Source organism: Portunus trituberculatus, chromosome 32 (assembly GCF_017591435.1).
Source record: "Portunus trituberculatus isolate SZX2019 chromosome 32, ASM1759143v1, whole genome shotgun sequence".
In the NCBI taxonomy this organism is placed as follows: domain Eukaryota; kingdom Metazoa; phylum Arthropoda; class Malacostraca; order Decapoda; family Portunidae; genus Portunus; species Portunus trituberculatus.
This window is the reverse complement of record NC_059286.1, coordinates 8,203,182-8,223,181: the sequence shown is the minus strand read 5'-3', so window position 1 is coordinate 8,223,181 and position 20,000 is coordinate 8,203,182. Positions and strand designations below refer to the sequence as shown.

The window sequence follows — 20,000 nt, the reverse complement described above, 5'->3', positions numbered from 1 at the left end:
CTCTCTCTCTCTCTCTCTCTCTCTCGGTAAATTTGTTTGCATAACGGAAATCGTGCGGTGCTAAAGAGAATTATACGTGCGTGCGTGCGTGCGTGTGCCTTTTAATTTTAATTTTTTTTTCTCTATTTTTCGGTTTTCCACAAAAGTTTTTTTTTCACAGTTGAGAATAAAATAGTTTGTTTTTATTGATTTTTTCTCTATTTTTCTTTCCTTCTTATTTTCGTGTGTGTGTGTGTGTGTGTGTGTGTGTGTGTGTGCTTTTCCTGTCCCTTAGCTCCTCTGCCTCTCTGTTTCACTCATACTAAGGTGAGAATGGGCAAACTCCAGTACTCCAGTCCTATTACTCCTCCTGCCACCCTCACGCTCCACCCACCTCTCCTGGCCCACACCACCACACCCATATCACGCCCACGCCCTAACATACAACCCACATCTTGACATTCAACTCTTGCTTTGACATTCAGCCCACGCTACGCCCTACCCTCGCTTACTCATTCTTTTAATAGCATGACGTGTTTTCATATTTATTCTGCTTACTATTTGGTGATTCTATACAGCTTCAGAAACTCATGTTGGGGATTAAAATAGTGAAGACTCTGCCCATTAACTCATTCAATACTAGGAAACATTTTTACCATAATTTTTGGGTATAATTAGGGGACTTCATTGACATTACGAAGGGTCTATGGAGGTCAGGAGATTAATGGCCACCGTCTTCACTATTCTAATCCCCCACATGAGTTTCTGAAGCTGCATAAAATCCCCAAATAGTAAACACAATGAACATGGAAACGCGTCATGGTATTAAAGGGTCAAGGAAGCAGAACCTAGTAAACAAAACATATATAAAGAGAAAGAGAGAGTGATAAACGAAGCAATAAACCGAACAAGAAATGAACAAATCCAAGAGAGTGGAAAAAATAAAATAAGAGAAAGAATTAACACATCAATCAGTAAACGAACGAATGAATAAATAAATAAGTAAATACATACCAGAAAACCTGAAGAGAGAGAGAGAGAGAGAGAGAGAGAGAGAGAGAGAGAGAGAGAGAGAGAGAGAGAGAGAGAGAGAGAGAGAGAGAGAGGGAGGAAGAAAGCTGTCCATATTGTTCGCTAGTTTTACACACACACACACACACACACACACACACACACACACACACACACACACACACACACACACACACACACACACTTACCTTTCCGGCAGCGCTCGGCAGATTGGTGAACCCTCGCACCTGGAACAGTGAATTATGGTGAATATCCACATTCTTCTCTACATAGATATATCAAGCCCTTATTCAAGACATGTAAAATAGCTACTCGGTCTTAACCAATTCAGTAATGGGAAACACTTTTTACTTTAAGATTTGTGTACGATTTCAACATATTAAAGGCATTAGGAAGAGTCTATGGAGGTCAGATGATTAATGGCCAAAGTCTTCACTGTTTTAATCCCTACATAAGTTTCTGAAGCTGTATCAAATCACCAGAGAGCAAGCAGAATGAATATGGAAGTCCTAGTAATGAAAGGGTTAAGATTTGTGTAAGATTAGACCATTTTATTGATATTAGGAAGGGTCTATGGAGGTTAGTTTCAAAGGAGTCTAGTTGAAATGATGCGGGTTTTTAAGGATGGTTCTGTATAATTTTAGTGACACTTCCACTGTTTTCCAAGGGCTCTAGTTGAAGTGACACGAGTTTTAAGGATGGTTCTGTTATTCTAGTGACACCTTCATTAGTTTAAAAGGACTAATTAGAGTGACACGAGTTTTCAAGGGCATTTCTGTAATTCTAATGGCATGTTAACAGGCTTTCTGCATCATCGATAAGGCAGATACTCTTTAGAACTCGGCTAATCGTCTACGTGGTCTTTGAAAATGGTCGCGGTGAGAGAGGGAAGCGTTCCTGAATATGGCGGAAACAGTCACTCGCTCCCACCATACCCGTAAAACTTCTCGAAATAGTAATGAGTGACTTAATAGATGGAATATTACGTGTCTTCTTATCTGAAACACGTGCATGGGAGGCGAGTTGCATCAATACCTAACAGTTTAATCCTCTCAGTGGTAGGACGCGTTTCCATATTCATTCTGGTTACTATTTTGATTTCACACAGCTTCAGAAACACATGTTGGGATTAGAATAGTAAAGACTGTGGCCATTAATCTTTTTGACCTCCATAGAGCTTTCCTAATGCCAATAAAATGGTCTAATCGTACACAAGTCTTAAGGTGAAAATGTGTCCCAGTATTGAAGGGGTTATATCCATACTAAAAATAGTGATGACCTTTATAGACGTTTCCTAATGTAGATAAAATGGTCTAATCGCACAAAAATCTCAAGGTGAAAATGTTAGATAAATAAATAAGTAGATAAATAAGTATTCGTAAATTTTCCAGCATTTAATCTTTTCCCTGTAAAAAAATGAAGTTTTTTGAGGAAAAAATGGCTTCCACTGAAGTGGTTAATCTAATCTTATCTTGATTTCTTACATGACATTTTTTCCTTCTAAGATATCTTTTCTCCTATAAACACACACACACACACACACACACACACACACACACACACACACACACACACACACACACACACACACACACACACACACACACACACACACACACACACACACACACACACACACACACACACACAACTCAAGGGGGTAGTCACAGCCTACCCTCTAAAGACAGCTCTCCTTCTTCTATTGCTGCTGTGGTAGACGGCCACTGTTCTTCTAAACCTATTAATAGTGGTGTTCCTCAGGGTTCTGTCCTGTCACCCACTCTCTTTCTATTATCCATTAATGACCTTCTTAACCAAACTTCTTGCCCTATCCACTCCTACGCTGATGATACCACCCTACATCTTTCCACGTTCTTTCAGAGACGTCCAACCCTTCAGGAAATCAACAGATCACGCGGGGACGCCACGGAACGCCTGACTTCCGATCTTTCTAAGATTTTCGATTGGGGCAGAGAAAATCTAGTAGTTTTCAATGCCTCAAAAACTCAATTCCTCCATCTATCAACTCGACACAACCTTCCAGACAACTATCCCTCTTCTTCAATGACACTCAACTGTCTCCCTCTTCCACAATGAATATCCTCGGTCTGTCCTTTGCTCATAATCTTAACTGGAAACTTCACATCTCATCTCTTGCTAAAACAGCTTCTATGAAATTAGGTGTTCTGAGGCGTCTCCGACAGTTTTTCTCGCCCCTCCAACTGCTTACTCTGTATAAGGGCCTTATCCGTCCCTGTATGGAGTACTCTTCGCATGTTTGGGGGTTCCAGTCACACAGCTTTGCTTGATAGGGTGGAATCGAAAGCTCTTCGTCTCATCAACTCCCTCCTCTGACTAACTGTCTTCAGTCTCTTTCTCACCGCCGAAATGTTGCATCCCTTTCTATATTTTATCGCTATTTTCATGGTAACTGTTCTACTGATCTTGCTAACTGCATGCCTCCCTCCTCCTGCGGCCACGCTGCACAAGGCTTTCTTCTTCCTCTCATCCCTATTCTGTCCAACTCACTAATGCAAGAGTTAACCAGTACGCTCAATCATTCATCCCTTTCACTGGTAAACTCTGGAACTCGATCCCTCCCTGCATCTGTATTTCCGAATTCCTACAACTTGTCTTCTTTTAAGAGGGAGGTATCGAGGCATTTGCTCCCCTAATTTGGCTGACGGTTTTGGCACTTTTTGAACTCTTTGGAGAGCCAGCGCTCAAGTGGGCCTTTTTCTAACTTTCTTTTTTTTGCCCTAGGCTGGCCCTCTTCCTTACGTAAAAAAAACAAAAAACACACACACACACACACACACACACACACACACACACACACACACACACACACACACACACACACACACACACACACACACACACACACACACACACACACACACACACACACACACACACACACACACACACACACACACACACACACACACTGATCAGGTACGTATCCTTCCATGTCCTGAAGTTAATGATGTAAATTAAACTGAAGTTAATTACAAAGAGAGTATTTAAGATGAAGTTTGCTTGGCCATTGTGCAAACGTATGCTTCACTTGTGTACCTTACATGTACCCGCTGACTATGGTGCTGTGGTGGACGTCTGCAGCACACTCAGCACTCAGTAGTCAGGCCTTAAAAGACTGAAAGATCGTTGAAATTTATAGATAGCGGTCAATAGAAAGAGACAGGTGATTTATATAAGAACTTGTGACTTTCTGGACCAACCTTTCGTGTTCTTAAGAGTCAACAGGGATGTAAAAGAAACATTAGACACATTAGATAGAGAGGATAAATTTTTTTTGCCCTTGGTAGTTCTCCCTCTTACATAAATAAAAAGTATAAATAAATAAAAAACAGGAATGTGTCTTGTTTTGTACATGAACTGCCACGCATAGGCTTTTTGGACCAGACCGTGTTTTCAAGAGTTATTGAGAGGTTTAGAAGAAAGAGTAGACAAATTAAATAGATAGAAAAGATAAATGAAAATAGGGAGGCGAGATTTATATATAAGAACTGCCACGTGTAGGTTTATATATAGTGTTTTTCTGCACCAGACCCTCTTGTTCTTAAGGGTCAATAGGGGACTTAAGAAAAAAAAAAGTGAGACAAATTAGATAGATAAAGATAAATAAAAAGAAAAATAGGGAGGCGAGATTTATATAATAAGAGCTGCCACGTATAGGCTTATGTATATTGCCTTTCTGCACCAGACCTTCCTGCTTTCAAGAGTCAATGAGAGATTTAGAAGAAAGATCAGACAAACTAAATAGATAGAAAAGATAAAAAGAACGTTCAGGGAGGCGCGTTTTTATAAAAGAACTGCCACGAATAGACTTATATATAGTGCCTTTCTGCACCAGACCGTGTTTTCAAGAGTCAGTGACAGGTTTAGAAGAACGATCAGACAAATTAGATAGATAGAGAAGATAAAAGCAACTGGGAGGCGCGTTTTTATATAAGAACTGCCACGGGTGTAGAGTAACTTTCTGCATCTACCTTCATGTTAAGAGTCAATACGGGACTTTGAAGATACATTAATTAATTAAATACACAGAGAAGATAAATAGAAATAAACAGACATGTTTTTTTTTACATATAAGAAGTGGCACGTGTATATAGTAACGTTCTGCATCAACCTTCGTGTTCTTATGAGTCTTATGTCTGTTTGCGTGGGTGTGGGTGTCTGAGTGGGTATGTGTGTGTGTATGTGTGTGTGTGTGTGTGTGTGTGGTGTGGTTGTGTGTGTGTGTTTGCGTGGGTGTGGGTGTCTGAGTGGGTATGTGTGCGTGTGTGTTTGCATGGGTGTGGGTGTCTGAGTGGGTATGTGTGTGTGTGTGTGTGTTTTATGTTAGCGCCTGTAGGTATACTTAAAGATTATGAGTAGCACTGTTCAGCCTTCACCCATTAGCGGCGCAGGCAATTTTATTTATAGTGGTATCCATATTAGGGCCCATATCACCATCCAAGCGTATATTTGGAGTAAGGCAATTACACTTCCACCTAGAACCAGGGTATCTTGGTGACAGGGAAGTAACTTTAAACCACTCGACAATTGACAAAGTTTCAAGGCGGCACGTGGTGGGATTCGAACCTACGCATGGACGTCTACCTGATCCCCATGCTCAACACCTTATCCTCTACACCACCGTAGTGTGTGGGTGTGAATGTGGGCGGAGAAGGAATGTTCTCAAAATTTTAGCTGACTGAAGATAATGTGATAACTGCTTCTCTCTCTCTCTCTCTCTCTCTCTCTCTCTCTCTCTTACAGATTCAGTATTTTTTTATGTGCCTTGTCTCCCAGTGTCACGAGAGAGGAAGAGGGGAGACGGGAGAGGGGAGAAGGAGAGCGTGGTTAAGCGGTGTGTGTGGGAGAAGGCGTGCGCGTGGGGGGAGGGTAAAAAAGAGTAGCCCCTGAGAGAGAGAGAGAGAGAGAGAGAGAGAGAGAGAGAGAGAGAGAGAGAGAGCGGGGAGGGTGAGAGACAAGAGATTACTGGTTAAATCTTGTTACAGTGAGGTTAGGAGAGCGGTGAGGTGAATGGTGGTGGTGGAGTTATTGTGGTGCGTGAGTGGAAAACATCAGGGTCTGAGCAGGAAAGAACAAGAAGTTTCTGGTTGAATCTTAGAGAGAGAGAGAGAGAGAGAGAGAGAGAGAGAGAGAGAGAGACTGGTCGTTATATAGAGCAGTAAACAAGTGCAACAAGCTCCACTTACTTAACAAAGGCAGGTCAGATGACTGGATCAAAATCGATTAAGTCAAATAAAAGGAAAAAAAATAGAGAAAAAAGAAGAAACCAGTTTTCATAATGGATTTTAATTACCTGTAATAGATTCAACAAGGATGACGCCAGACCGAGGTAGGATAAGAGATGACTGGCTCAGACTTGATGAAGCTACATTAAATAAAGAGATGGGGAGAAACTGGCTCTCAAATAGACTGGCAGATAAGAGAGACAGACTCACCCTACAGTAAGTTAATCCCTTCAGTACCAGGACGCGTTTCATTATCTATTCTGGTTACTATTTGGCGATTTTATACAGCTTCAGAAACTCATGTGGGGGATTACAATAGTGAAGACTCTGGCCATTAATCTTCTGACTTTCATACACCCTACCTGGCGCAAATAAAATGGTCTAATTGTACGCAAACCTCAAAGTAAAAATGTGTCCCAGTACGGAAAGGGTTACGAGAAGCTTGGACAGGTAACATACATTTCTGAGTAGGTGTGGGAGTAGAAAGCCATGTTTCATACAGAGACTGCCATGTGCAGATCTGTCGGCTTCCTGCACCAACCCTTTCGTTCTTCTTCTCCCTCCCTGCATCTGTATTTCCGACTTTCTACGACTTGTCTTCTTTTAAGAGAGAGGTATCGAGGCATTTGTTTCCTAATTTTGGCTGACGCTTTTCCTCTTTGTAGAGAACCAGCACTCAAGTAGGCCTTTTCTTAATCTTTTTTTTTTTTTTTGCTCTTGGTTGGCCCTCTTCCCTACACACACACACACAAAAAAAAAAAAAAAAAATACGAACTGTCGAGATAACTTTTTCTATCTGTCTATTCATTATATTCCATTGTAGTTTAACCCTTGTGTTCTTTTTCTTCATACGAGCTTATTCCCCCACTGTTTTAGTATGTGTAGTTGGTCAGCCGTTCGGGATAACATTTTCCATCTGTGTCTATTCATTATATTCCCTTCTTGTAGTTCAACCGTGTGTTCTTCATACGAGCTTCTCCCCACTGTGCAATATGTAAAGTTGGGTCAGGAGCTCGAGATAACTTTTTCATTTGTGCCTATTCATTGCGTTCCCTTCTCGTAACTCAACCCTTGTGTTCTTTTTTCTTCATACGAGCTTACTCCCACTGTGCAGTATGTGTAGTTGGATCGGCCGCTCGAGTTAATATTTTCCATGAGCCCCACACTGCTGGATTGGGGGCGTGTGGGCACAGACTCACACTGTTTTATTAGATAGGGTGGAATCAAAAGCTTTTCGTCTCATCAAATCCTCTTCTCTGACTGACTGTCTTCAGCCTCTTTCTCACCGCCAAAATGATGTATCTCTTTTTATCTTTTATCGCTATTTTCATGGTAACCGCTCTACTGATCTTGCTAACTGCGTAACTCCCCTCCTCCTGCGGCCTCACTGCACAAGGCTTTCTTCTTCCTCTCATCCCTTTTCTGTCCAACTCTCTAACGAAGAGTTAACCAGTACTCTCAATCATTCATCCCTTTCACTGGTAAACTCTGGAACTCCCTCTTCCTGCCTCTGTTTTTTCGTTTTCTACTACTTGTCTTCTTTCAAGAGGGAGTTATCGAGGCATTTGCTCCCTATCTGGCTAACCCTTTACCTATCTTTTAGAGAACCAGCATTCAAGCGGGCCTTTTTTCAAACATTTTGTTGCCTTTGGCTGGCCTTCTCTTCTACATAAAAAAAAGAAAAGACATGTTTTAGAATATGGTGCAATATTCATCACCAATCAGCACCAGCATCACCTAGAAACTATCCACTCTTCTTCAATGACACTCAGCTGCCCCACCTCTACTACACTGAACGTCCTCACTCTGTCCCTTACTTATCATCTAAAATGGACACTTCACATTTCATCTTGAGCTGAGACTCGTATTCTTTTTGCGCTTCACCTCCATTATTTCAAAAGGCTTTATTTAAATCTACACAAGTTTTAAGGAGTTTTTACATTTCTACCGGCAGAATGACAAGATCTCTACATTATTAACTGGAGAAACATTCTTGAAAACCACGCTAATCATCTCTGTGACCTTAGAAAATATTCTTGATGAGAAATAAGAGCGTTTTTAAAGGTATTTTTATGGTTCTAGAGGCAGAGTGACAAGATATCTACATTATCAACTGGGGAAACACACTTGAAAACCACGCTAATCATCTCTGTGGCCTTGCAAAATAGTCGTGGTGAGAAATAAGAGCGTTTTTAAGGATATTTTTTATTGTTTTAAAGGCAGAATGACAAGATTTCTACAATATTAACTGGGGAAACACACTTGAAAACCACGCTAATCATCTGTTACCTTGGAAAATAGTCGTGCTAAGAGATCAAAGCGTCTCTAAATACGAACCTTAGTAAAAAAAACATATAAAGTTATGCGTTCTGTTCTACGATAAGAGACAGCATGTAGAGAAATCCTCGCCGCTCAGTCTAGCTTACCCTGGCGTTCATTCTTCTCTACCGTTCATTCCAGCAGACGATGTGAAGGTCTTTTCTGGACTCCCTCGGGTCAAATCACTGCCAGTCGGGGTTCTGTTTGCCCTCTCGAGTCAGTTCACGCTGGGTCGATTTTAGTTGCTGGTCTTAGTTCCGGTATCCGTCACATGTGGTGCTCTCATCTCTCGTGGAACCTGACACTTGCGGGACCCCTCTGGGAACTCGTTCGTCACTGCCTCCCCTCGTGTCCTTGTCAACCAGCCAGCCTGCCAACCTGCCTCCCCTCACTTTACTTCCTCCTGCCTACCAGCCTTTCTAGTGCCTCCCCTCACTTCACTCCCTACTGCCTGCCAGCCTTCCTAGTGCCTCCCCTCACTTCTCTCCATCCTGCCTACCAGCCTGCCTAATGTCTCCCCTCATCTCACTCCCTCACTATTCCACCACTACCTCTTCCTCATCATCACTCAATTCAACGAACGCTCCACTCATCATCCTGTTACTCTTGTTTCTGTCTCATGCTTTTTTTTTTTTTTACCTTGTTCCGTGTCTTTGTGTCCTGTGTGTGTGTGTGTGTGTGTGTGTGTGTGTGTGTGTGGCTTGTCTTTCTGTGTGTCATGCTTATTTTTCTGTTGTCTCGTGGCTTTCTGTTGTTTTATGGCTTTATTTTCTGTATTTTTTTGCTTTGTTTTGTTTGGTGCATTAGTTTTTTGTTGTTTGATGCCTTGCTGTTTGATGTTTTATGCCTCTGTTTTCTGTTTCATGCCTATCTGTTGTTTCATGTTTTCGTTTTCTGTTGTTTCATGCCTTTGTTTTCATTACCGCATGTCTTTCTGTGATCGATGCCTTTGCTACCCAGCGAGGCCACAGGTTCGTGGGTGACGTGCGCTGCGAGGCGGTTCTACTGTGGTCAGTCGTCACTCCTCTTGAGTGGCGCGGTGTGGCCCAAGATAAAGAAAGGTTCTTTTTACCTTGGTGTGGTCAACTCACTGGTCAGTCTTGTCCATGCGTCTCCGCCGTGTGTCCGTCCACCATCACACCTCACACTTTCCCTCCCTCACTCCAGTCTCTCCCATCACCAGAAGATAAAAACATGAAGGATGGTCCATATGTATATTGTAATTTCACGGTACACACACACACACACACAGCATTATAGGTTTCAATACATACACAGTATGTTTAGAAGACAACAATCATACAACAAACAAAAAATCCTGAGATGGTGCAGGCTGCCTCACCGTCACCATCAGCGCGCGGTGCTGTGGTGCTGGCGTCAGCCTCAGTTTACATATAAGCGACGAGTGTCAACGTTCACATCAGCACAAGAGGAAGGTGTCAGAGTCAGTTTCAGCGGAAGAGGTCTCTGGTAGGGTCGAGCGCCCTCATCATCAACCTCTGGTCTTCCTCCTTGCGACGCTGCACCTCTTGCTCCATCAGTGTGGTCACATGCTGCAGCCTCATCTTCTCCGCCGCCAGCACCTCGTGCTCCCGCTTCAGCTGCTCCAGCTGCGCCTTCAGGTCTCGCTCCATCTCCTGGGAATTTCTTCTCCTCCTGGCGGCGCCGCGGCGGTTCCTGCGAGACGGAGCGACGTTGGTGGAGGGGAAGGCGGGCGTCATAGGGTCAAAGGGCGCCGGCACCTCGTGGAGGGCGTCCCTGTCGGGGGCGTGGTGGACAGAGTGCGCCCCATGGTTAGGCTCTCTGAGGGGCAGCCACAGGGCGTCGCTGTCAGGATCAGGCTGCTCTGGACAGTAGGGCGAGGGCACTTCGGACCACTCCGGCACCAGGGACTCCTGCCCGCTGCCGTCCAGCTGCTCCTGCTGCGGGAGTCCGCTGCTGTAGCGTGCGCCACGCGGCGTGTGGGACGGCAGGTTGTGGCGGTCCATGTGGCAGTGCGGTGAGGAGTGGTGTGGTGTGGTGCGGTGCGTGCCGTGGCGCAGTGAGCGGGATCGCGCGAGTGGCCCTGCCTCCGCTGCCGCCGCACTGTTATACTCTTCTACTGGTGTGACGTGGTGGCTCAGGAACAGACTAGTCTTGTTGTCAGACTAGGGCCGCATTGCGGGTTTCCCCGCTACAATTTAATGGAAAAATAATAATCACCAGTCCCAGTTCAAACCAAGATCGCTTCCTGCTCACCCACGCCCACGCAAGGTACGTGGCCCTGGTCATAGCGATGGCAGGCCAGGCAGGGCTGGCCTGAGGGGGCGGAGCAAAGGGCGGGACCAGCGAGGAGCCACGTGGTGTCTTAGTCACCTCAATGCACAACGCTTGGTAAACACACACACGTACACACACACACACACACACGTTTACGTACATACACACACGTGACGTATGACGCACACACACTATCAAGTCAATAAGGGAGGTGGTGACATAGTGGATAAGCTGGTGAACGTGGGATCGGGCAGACGTAGGTTCGAATCCAACCACGTACAGCCTTAAACACTTTGTCATTTGTCGAGTGGTTTAAAGTTACCTACATATCACCATGATACCCAGGTTCTTGGTGGTTACACCCAAGATGAGCTTCGGGGGTGATATGGGCCCCATAAAATGGGTACCACTATAAATAAAATGGGAAGCTGAACAGCGCTTCTCAAGTTCCCATACACTCTTCAAGTGTGCCTACAGGCGCTATAGGCCTCAACGTAAAAAAAAAAAAAAAAAAAATCCCAAGTTTGAGGAAGATTTGATAAGCCATGACAATCGTGGCTAACACCAAGCACGGCCACATCTAGACACACTCCCCCAACCAACGCCCAACACTGAAAGACTGAACCTCTACGCTCCACCTCCGTCCAGCCTTACTAACAAATACACGAAGCAACTGAAAAAAAAAAAAAAATACAAATACAAAACAATGATATCACACACACATTTTTCCTTTTACATAGAGAACCATTTCATTAAAAAAAGGAGAAAAAAAAAGGGGGATGTGGAAGGGAAGGAATGAAAAAAGGAATGGGAAACTCAATACAGATGATAGTAAAGATATTCATAAACCTTTAATCAAACTAATAAAAGTTATCAAATTTTATTAAACCTTTCCATGACTCCAATGATAGTTTAAGCCCTTCAGTATCATGCCTAGCTCCCATATTCATTGTGCTTGATATTTGGCGATTTTATACAGCTTCAGAAACTTATGTGGAGGATTAAAATAGTGGAGACAGTGGCCATTAACCTTATGACCTCCACATACTTCCTAATATCAATAAAAATGGTCTAATCGCACACAGATCTCAAGAAAAAAATGCGTTCCAGTACTGAAAAGGATAAAAAGCTATAATGGCAGTAACTGTTGGGAGGGGTAGAGTTCCAAGTCTTCTTTCATAACCCCTTACTTGAATAGGTTTTAGTGGAAAGTTACTGCAATTTTCAAAGACTTACATAACTCTAGTAGCAATTCAGCAAGCACTCAGCCTTACCCAGAGAGACAAAGAGACAAACGCATATCACCAGAGACTTACCCAATACATCTCCGTGGCCTGGGGAAATGATGCTGGGGGAATAACATTAAGAAACACTGCTCGGAAAGTACTAACCTACTTACCTAAGTCACCCATACAGCTGCACCAAAACGTTTCTGATTCACGCCTAAAGGTAGAAAACGTTTATGATTTCTGCCCTAACGATTGAAAACTGAAGACCGCTTTTGTGTATATGTGTGTGTTTCACTGTTTGATCTGCTGCAGTCTCTGACGAGACAGCCAGACGTTACCCTACGGAACGAGCACAGAGCTCATTATTTCCGATCTTCGGGTAGGCCTGAGACCAGGCACACACCACACACCGGGACAACAAGGTCACAACTCCTTGATTTACATCCCGTACCTACTCATTGCTAGGTGAACACCACCTACACGTGAAAGGAGACACACCCAAATATCTCCACCCGGCCGGGGAATCGAACCCCGGTCCTCTGGCTTGTGAAGCCAGCGCTCTAATCACTGAGCTACCGGGCCGTGTGTGTGTGTGTGTGTGTGTGTTCTTGTAGTTATCTATCTATCTATCTGTCTGTCTGTCTGTCTGTCTGTCTGTCTGTCTACAGAATTTATTACATACGAGAAAGTGAGAAAAAAGATAAGATGAGAAATTAATCAGAAATGATAAGAAGGAACAAGTGTGTGTGTGTGTGTGTGTGTGTGTGTGTGTGTGTGTGTGTGTGTGTGTGTGTGTGTGTGATAAGGGAACAAGGAGAGAACACTGGAATTAGAGAATAAAAAGATAAAGAAGAAAGAATAATCTTGCAATGACCAAGAACGAGAAATAAAATGAAAAGAGAAAAAAGAAGAGAAACACAAACACAAGAAAAAAAAAAAAAAACGAAAGGAAGAAAAAAAAAGAAGGAAAGGAAAATGTAACAGAACGAACATAAGGAAGACTATTTTCTTTATTTTTTCTTTTATTGGACGTAAAAAAAAAAAACTAAATTATAGAGCGAAGAGAAAATTAATTCATTGATCAATATTTACACTCATTTTATAAAGTTAGACAGACACACAGACAGACAGACAGAAAACACACACACACACACACACACACACACACACACACACACACACCATTTTTGTCTTATTCCTCTCTCTCTCTCTCTCTCTCTCTCTCTCTTGTTATTTATCCTAATCTCTTTATGTATGCTTTTATTCATTTCTCTCTCTTATATATCTTTTCATTACAATATTCTCTCTCTCTCTCTCTCTCTCTCTCTCTCTCACATGTCAAGAGAGAGAGAGAGAGAGAGAGAGAGAGAGAGAGAGAGAGAGAGAGAGAGAGAGAGAGAGGAGGGGATACAAATTTCACCATGATTAGAAAGAAACGCTTACTCAAACAACTCCACAAATAAATACATGAACAGCGTCAAACAAGAATTGCACCATCTTACATCCCCTGCTCAGCCAGCATCTCCCTTCCCCAGTTCCCCCGACCTCTCTCTCTCTCTCTCTCTCTCTCCCTCACTCAGTTCCCCTCCACCTCTCTCTCCCTCTTCCCATCTCCTCTCCACCCTTCCTCATGTATTAGTACGAACGTCAGCAAATCTAATAATATATTCCAGTGATCAGCGTCGTTACTAGGAAAGGCCATACGCTCTTTTGATTGTTAATATGTGACCTTTGTAAATAAACTTTTTGAGGGGAGGAGTGGCCCAATCTCTCTCTCTCTCTCTCTCTCTCTCTCTCTCTCTCTCTCTCTCTCTCTCTAAATATAAGACCAAAGGGACTGATGACGTTTCACTAACTTTCACGTGATGTGTGTGTGTGTGTGTGTGTGTGTGTGTGTGTGTGTGTGTGTGTGTGTGTGTGTGTGTGTGTGTGTGTGTGTGTGTGTGTGTGAGAGAGAGAGAGAGAGAGAGAAAGTAGGATAACAGACACCACTTGCAGAACATAACAAAACTATCACCTACTACTACCACTACTACTACTACTACTACTACTACTACTACTACTACTACTACTACTACTACTACTACTACTACTACTACTACTACTACTACTACTACTACTACTACTACTACTACCACTACTACTCTACCACCACCACTGCTACCACCACACCACTACCACCACCACCACCACTGCCACCACACCACCACTGCCACCACCACCACCACCACCACCACCACCACCACCACCACCACCACCACCACCACCACCACCACCACCACTGCTACCACTCACCACCACCACCACCTGCACCACCACCACCACCACCACCACCACCACCACCACCACCACCACCACCACCACCACCACCACCACCACCACCACCACCACCACCACCACCACCACCACCACCACCACCACTACTGCCACCACCACTGCTACCACCACCACCACTGCTACTACTACTACCACCACTACTACTACTACTACTACTACTACTACTACTACTACTACTACTACTACTTCTACCACTTGTAACTAACTAAGGCATCATGGTGTCACATGGATTACAGAGCGTGAGACAACAAGATATGAGTGAAAGTTGCACCACTCACACTCAACACCACCGCGATGTGAATGTAATGACTCTTACAGGTTGATGTCGCCAGCTTGACTCATCTTGCTCTCTCACCATGACTGTTTTCCAAGGCCACAGAAACATGATAGGACGGCTTCTCACGAGTGCTAATTTGGTTAATAATGTAGAATTCTCGTTAATTTATCCCTAAAGGTGTAAAAAACTACTTTAGATTAGTGGAAATAAAGGAATGCATAGAACAACGTAGAATTCCGGTCCATTTATCGCTAGAGCACTGAAAGACCCGTAAACTTTATTCTAAACTAGTGAAAATAAAAGATAACACACACACAAAAAAAAAAAAAAAAATAGAATTCTTGCTAATTCATGGCTAGACTCGTAAAAAACAGCAGAGTACTTTGTTGTAAGCAAATGAAAGTTAAGGATGCGATAAAACAACATGTCAATTTATGACTAGACTCTTAAAAACAGCTCTAAAAACCCTTATACTCTATTACAGACTAGTGAAACTTAAGGATAGCACAGAGAAATGTACAATGCCTGCCAATTTATCACAGGACCATTAAAAACAGCCTTAAACCCCCGCGTACTCTATCAAAAAGACGTTACGAATTTAAGATAGTCGAAAATGAGAAAGAATGCTAATGAGAAATGGGATAAAAAGGGAAATTAAAGGTAAAAGAGAACAGGAAACTTGAGAAAAATACTGGATACTGATACTTTGGTCCTTGAACATGTCGACAGCACAACGCTAAACAGTCACAAGGGAACTGCTACGCCACCAGCTGAGATTCGAAGAGAGAGAGAGAGAGAGAGAGAGAGAGAGAGAGAGAGAGAGAGAGAGAGAGAGAGAGAGAAAGGCAAGACAACGCATGACTCCCACTCCTCGTGATATTTGTCCCAGACTTTTGATTAACTCTATTTGACCTTTAAGGGAACTGGCAATCAAGTGGGCCTTTTTATTTTTACATTATTTTTGTTGCTCTTGGCCGGCTTACTCAATTACATAGAAAAATACAGATAATGAACACACACACACACACACACACACACACACACACACACACACACACACACACACACACACACACACACACACACAGATACAGACTTATTTTTAACCCCATTCAGTACTGGGACGCATTTTTACCTTGAGTTTTGTGTGTAATTAGACGCTTTTATTGACATTAGGAAGCGTCTATGGAGGTCAGAAGATTAATGGGCAGAGTCTTCACTATCTTTGTCTCCATATAAGTTTCTGAAGCTGTATAAAATCAATAAATAGTAAACAAAATTAATGTGGAAGTGCCTGAAGAGGTTAATTACAGGCTAGACTGATTACAGACTAATACAGACTTACTAATTACAGGTCAGACCAATTCCTTGCTAATACAATCTTTTTATTAACAGATTAGACTGAATCCTTGCTAATTAATGACAGTTCAGACTAAATCCTTGCTAATGCAGTCTTTTTAATGAGGTCAGACTGATTCCTAGCTACTACAGTCTTCCTCCACTCAATCACTTCTTTGACCTGCCTTTCAAACTGCCTTCTGGTGATCGCGTGAAAAAGAAAGCCTGAAAGGAAGAAAAAAAGAAGGAAAAGAAGGAAAATATATGAAAACGAACATAATGCAGACTGTTTTCATTTCTTTTTCTTCTTTTTTTTTTTTACTGAGAGAAAAATAATAGAGTGAAATATATATAGTGAAAAGCAGATTTAGTTTATGTCTACTGGGGAAAAACACAACATCAATATTTAAGGCCATTTTTATATAGCTGGACAGACACACACAGACACACAGACAGACAGACAGAAAAAACAGACAGACACACAGACAGAAAAAACAAACACACAGACACAAACAGATAGAAAAACAAAGAGACAGACAGACACACACAGACAAACAGACAGACAAACAAACACACACACACATACAGACAGACAGACAGAGAGACACACACAGACAGACAAACAGAAAAACAGACACAGAGACAGACAGACAGACACACAGACAGACAAATAGAAAAACAGACAGATACACAAACACACACACAGACAGACACACAGACACGCAGACAGACAAACAGACACACAGACAGACAAACAGAAAAATAGAGAGAAACGCAGATAAATAGATAGAAACACACACACACACACACACACACACACACACACACACACACACACAGACAGACACACAGACCCTTCATCTTTCTCCCGTAAGGACTGGAATGCCTTTAGGAGTAGGAATGGTCGGAATGAGAGAAGGAATAGGGAAGTGAAATGGGAGAGAAATGGTGAGGAAAAGAATGGTAGGAATGGGAATGAGAAGGAATGGGGAAGATCAATAGTTAAGAATGAGAAAGAGAGAGGTTTAGTGAGGAGGAGAAGAGGGGAAGGAAAGGGGGAAATGAATGGGAAAGAATGTGATGGGTAAGGACTGATGGAGAGGATAGAGAATAGGAGAGAGAAAGGTTTGGGAGTAGATGAGAGGATGTGGAAAGAAGAGAAATTGAATGGGGAAGAATAAAGACTTGTTTGTGATGGGGAGGAGTGATGAAGAAGAGAGAGAATGGGAGAGAAGGGGAGGAGATGAAGGGGTGAAGTTGTGATGGGATTGGGGAAATGGGTGTGAAGATGGGGAAGGAGAGAAATTGAAAGGAGGAGAGTAAAGACTTGTTTGTGATAGGAAAGAAGTGATAGGAAGGAGAGAGAAGGAGAGAGAAGGGAGAGGATGAAGGGGTGAAGGGGTGATGGGGTTGGGGAATAGAGGGGAGGAAGGGGAAGGAGGGGAAGAGCAGTAGAGGAAACACACAGAATCTATCATGCAATTCTGTCTCTTAATTGGAAGCGGAATGATTGTAAATATTTGACAAAAAACTTCAAATTGTAATGGATAGATGGACTCTCTCTCTCTCTCTCTCTCTCTCTCTCTCTCTCGATCTGCCATAGACTGCGACGCCATTGAGAGAGAGAGAGAGAGAGAGAGAGAGAGAGAGAGAGAGAGAGAGAGAGAGAGAGAGAGAGAGAGAGAGAGAGAGAGAGAGAGAGAGAGAGAGAGAGAGAGAGAGAGAGAGAGAGAGAGGGGGAAGGGGGTATCCTACTACGAACACACGATAGAAAAAAAATAATGATAATAAAGAAAGAGTAAAAAAAAAAGATAAGAAAAGTCCAGAGAGAGAGAGAGAGAGAGAGAGAGAGAGAGAGAGAGAGAGAGAGAGAGAGAGAGAGAGAGAGAGAGAGATGGTGGCTGCGCTAGTGTCCGTGACGGCTTGATAGAGTTGATGTCCTTAATTTAATCCACTTAACATTAACTCCTTCAGTACTGGGACTCTCGTTTTACTATGAGTTTCGGGTGTCATTAGACCATTTTATTGACATTAGGAAGGGTCTATGGAGGTCAGAAGATTAATGGCCAAAGTTTTCACTATTTCAATCCCGACATAAGTTTCTGAAGCTGTTTTAAATCAGCAAATTGTAAGCAGAATGAATATGGAAACACGTCATGCTGCTGAAGAGGTTAATGGTACACGTCATTCTATTTCAGCAACCTTAGGCAATTTCACACATCGCGAACTAAATACAAAAACTAACAAACATGACAGAAATGTTCGAGTCTTTTTTGAGTAGTGTCTTCTCTAAGACTCGTATTCTCAAACACTTCTGCGCTTCACCTCCACTATTTCAAAAGGCTTTACCTCAATTTACACAAGCTTTTAAGGTGTTTCTACTGTTCTAGAGGCAGAGTGGCAAGATTTCTACACTGTCAACTGTAGAAACACTCTTCAAAACCTCGCTACTCATCCCTGTGGTCTTTGAAAATAGTGGTGGTGAGAGAACAAAACATTTTTAAAGGTGCTTTTACTGTTCTGGATATAGATTGACATGATTTCAATACTAATAACTGGAGAAATCTTCTTGAAAACCCCGATAATGATCTCTATGGCCTTAGGAAACAGTTGTGAGAGAGTAAAGTGTTTTTAAAGGTGTTTTTATTCTTCTAGAGGCAGAGTGACAAGATTTCTACACTATTAACTGGAGAAACACTCTTGAAAACCCCGCTTACCACCGCTATGGTGGCGAGAGAGCAAAGTGTTTCTGAGTACTGACTTTAGTTGTTTCCACGAGGGTTGCCACAGCGGATCCTCTCACACCCGCCTCGTACATTTCCTCTTAATCTTTCACTGAGCGTAGTCTTTGAGAAACCTTCATCTCATCCTTTACAACATTAACATAGCAGGCTGAGGAGAATTGAAAGCAGTCAGGCAGGTGTCTAGTGACTACATGTTCTGGTTGACGTGTTCCAGGTATGAACAGGCCACAGTGGAATGCATTGGGGATTTCAAGGGGCTTTCCATGACTCCAGTGATGGTATAACAGGTTTTTGTTTTCATCTACTGGGGTTTTTGAATTTTTTTCTCGTGATTCCAGTGATAGTTTATGTATTTATCGGAAGATATCGAGATTTTCTAAGTTTTCGATTTGTTATTTTTATGTAAGAGAGAGATCCAGCTTAAGGGCCGCCGTGGTACAGTGGAACCATGCGTGCTTTGGGGTCCGAGGGGTCTCCAAGCGCACGGGTTCGAATCCTGTCCACGGTCCGAGTGTAGGTTGGGCTTCCTCACTCGGGGCAATGGTTTCCTAACGGATGGACTTTGAGATAGGAGGTACCACAAAAATGTATCCCCTTTAGCCCAGAAATTCCCGTGAAAGGCCCATATGGTATAAATAAATAAATAAAAAAAATAAATAAAAAATAGACACACTTGAAATGCCAGCTCCCTTTAAAGAACGATATAGAACTAGCCACTTAGTTTAACCTCTTCAGTAGCATGACGTGTGTCCATATTCATTCTGCTTACTATTAGGTGACTTTATACAGCTTCAGAAACTTATTTAGGGATCAAAATAGTGAAGACTGTGGCTATTAATCTTCTGACCTCCATAAACCTTTCCTAATCTACATAAAATGGTCTAATCTTACACAAATCTCAAGACAAAAATTGATGTACTGAAGGGCTTAACGCTGTATTGAAAGTTATACGGGTTACCAAGAGTGTTTTTATGACTCCAAAGATAGTTTGACAAGCTGTATTGAAAGTTATACGGGTTATCAAGAGTGTTTTTATTATTCCAATGATAGCTTAACAGGCTGTATTGAAAGTTATGCGGGTTATGAAGGGTGTGTTTTTTTTTCTTTGACTCCAATGATAGTCTAACAGGTTCTAGACAATTGGAAGGCATCATGGTTCCGTAAGGTATTCTCATGACACCAGTAAGTTATCAGAACAGTCAAGGAGTGGTCAGGAGAT

General features: G+C 42.6%; 1 protein-coding gene across 1 annotated transcript in view; it reads right to left on the bottom strand.

The window, feature by feature from the left end:
• The window catches only part of LOC123512070, a 135,500-nt gene that overhangs the window by 91,177 nt on the left and 24,323 nt on the right, over positions 1–20,000 (bottom strand). Inside the window, 1 exon segment of the mRNA XM_045268251.1 lies at positions 1,200–1,238. The gene's annotated coding sequence lies outside the window, so the exon portion shown is untranslated.